We start from the raw sequence: 2,852 nt of genomic DNA, 5'->3' as shown, positions 1-2,852 counted from the left end.
AAGGTGCCCCAGTCTCGGCAAGGACGTAGGCGCTGACCTCATCCTCAGGGTTAATCTCCTCGGTTTTCTTCCCTTTGCTTTTTGGGTTGGAAGCACCCTTGGGTTTCGTAGTTGAAGAGGGGTTCAGCCTTGCCCTTTTGTTCAAAGGGACTTCGTCAATCTCCTTCTCCTGCTCTTTTGTACGTAGTATAGTCAACGGAGCAATCTCTGCAGCCTTCCTCTTCAAGGCTTCAGCCATCTGTTTTTCTTCCTCAGTCATTGGGAAGCTGTCGAATAATGGAAGTGAGAGGTCCATGAGATCAGCGGTTACAGCTCTGGAAGCAACTGCTTTAAGACTCACAGAAGTGAGTAAGCTCTCGACTGAGGGAGGGTCGCTCCAAACCTGCCCTTCCAGGAAGGAAAGCCTCTTCTTGGCAGCCGAAGAAGGAAATGTCGCTGAAAAAACACCAAGAAACTCGTAAATATATCGAAAGAATAAGACTCGACATGGGAAACAGCTAGAACAATCTTCATGAAGAAAGGGGGGATGTTCTATACCTAACTTCCCGAACTTACGAGGGATTGAGAGTTTGCTCGATTGGGGCATGGCCCATCTCCCTTTAACGATTATCATCCTCTCTTTCCACTTCTTTTAAGAAGTAGGAAGGTCTGTACATATCCTTTGGTGCAAGGGGGAAGTGAAAAAGAATCGACAAGGTTCGGTCCCATGCTTAGAAATAGAATAAGTAATCAGCAAGTTAGCTAGAGTCAGGTCAAGACTCTCCTGCCACCGGCGAATGAGGAGTGCCGAGATTACTCGAAGGAAATTAGGGTTTACTTGCAGGGGTGCAATCCCCAATTTACTGAAGACTAAGTGATAGAAAGGATGAAGGGGGAACCTAAGAGTGTTGATGTGCCCAACAAAGAGGAGCAACTCGTCTTCTCTGACGCCCTCGCCGGTGCAAAAATCAGCGCCTTTGGGGTATTTTGCAATTTCCACCCCCTTGGGAATCTCGAATTCTTCCATTACGGATTCAATGGAGAACGGGATGCGATGAATAGATAAAATTGCATTTCTTTCTTCCTTAGTGAGGATATAGTCCGACCTAGAGGTGGATGTTTCAGCCTGGATCGGGGAAGCACCCGGCTAATTAGCTGAGTCATTTACAGATTTAGGGAAGTTCGAAACCCTAGGTGGGGGAACCCTAATGAGATTAAGGGAAGACGAGGGAGTGGACTCAGAATCTATGATCTCTATACGCTCAGGAGTAGTCGAAGTACTTATAATGCAAGATCGAAGAGAAAAAGATGAAGAACTAACCTGATAAGATGACGGAATGAAGAACGCAAGAAATGTAGTAAGAGCAAAAGTAACCCTTATGGAATCTCTTAAGGCAGAATGGCAATGGGCAATCTTCGAACCGTCTTTTTGTAAAATAGACAACAGTGCAACTTTAATTCCCATTTTAATAGGAGCTGCAATCCAATTAAAGAGGGAATTGGGGGCAAAGTGTGGAGGGAAAAATCTCCCTCCAATGGGAACTGTACACGTCATCGCAATGTAAATACCCATCACAAATGTCAAAGGCCCATCCTGCTCAAAGCCCAGTCCAAGCTCGCTGACAGCCCAGAATCATAAGACACTAACCCAAGGTCGCAGATAATTGATCTCTGTAGCATTGCTCAAGCCCGAAACAAGAGATCCAGCCCGTTAGCAATGTCACATGGATCAGGTTACTTATAGCCCAAATCCATTGAAAGGAAATTAGTCCTATTAGAAGAAGGATACAACAAAGAAAGAAACTACTCTACAAGGAAAATTATACAAAGGAAGGAGCTCTATTTGGAAAGAATTTCTGTAGGGAAAGAATTGGAGGACAAGCAATGCGAGTCCTACCACAATTTAACCAATCTTTTGTGTATAAATAGAGGCCCAAACCTCCAATAAAAGAATCAAGCAATTCTACGCTTCTCTATATACTGTTCTTGTTTATTTTTATTGTTTATTGAGTGAGTTGTGTTATTTCTCCTAATCACTATTGGTTGGGCGAAATTTTGCACCTACACTACACATAGTTCCTTCTTAATTGTATCACGACAGACACTATGACAAAATACATCATAATCAATAATTGATAGAAAATGATAAATAATAAACATCACAAAATATATCTATATCTATATCTTTATCTACATCTATATCGTGATTTGGCTTATAGTGATGAAGAAGAAACCGAAATTACAAGTTTCTCAACTCTTGAAGCTTTGTCTTTCTCAATCTCGTCAAACCCAGTGGCGTAGCCAGAAATTTTCTTCAGTGAGGGCAATTTTTAATATATATATATATGTATGTATGTGTGTATATATATATATATATATATATATATATATATATATATATATTATTTGAACCAAAATAATATATGTAAAAATTAAACAGTGCTATCATATTTTGAAAGCACGCAGTCGAGTTTTCAAAATCTTCATGGTATAATAATAGTAAATTTAGATGATAAAAAAATATACATCAGATTACCTGTCTCCGCACTGTAGTATTTATTTAGATTTTGTGAATTTTTGAAATATTGAAGACTCGCCGAAAGAGAAATATTGAAGATTGAAAATGTGATGAAAATTAACAACGCATTTGTTTATGGTAAAGTCAAAAGTGTGAAAGAATAACTTGTATTTTTTGGAAAAATGAGAAAGAATATAATATTTTGAGAAAGTGAAAAAAAAAAAAATCATATTTTTTGGAAAGATTATATTCCTTTTTTTTTTTTTTTTTTTTTTTTTGGTAATAATACGTCATTTGGTTATATATATAATATATATATGTGTAATGTTAACTTTTAGTAGAGACAATTATACAA

This window comes from Cornus florida, unplaced genomic scaffold (genome assembly GCF_030987335.1).
Source record: "Cornus florida cultivar Cherokee Brave unplaced genomic scaffold, ASM3098733v1 CherokeeBrave_3.0.0_Hap2_Chr01, whole genome shotgun sequence".
NCBI lineage: Eukaryota > Viridiplantae > Streptophyta > Magnoliopsida > Cornales > Cornaceae > Cornus > Cornus florida.
The sequence above is the reverse complement of the archived record's forward strand: the minus strand, read 5'-3'. Positions refer to the sequence as shown.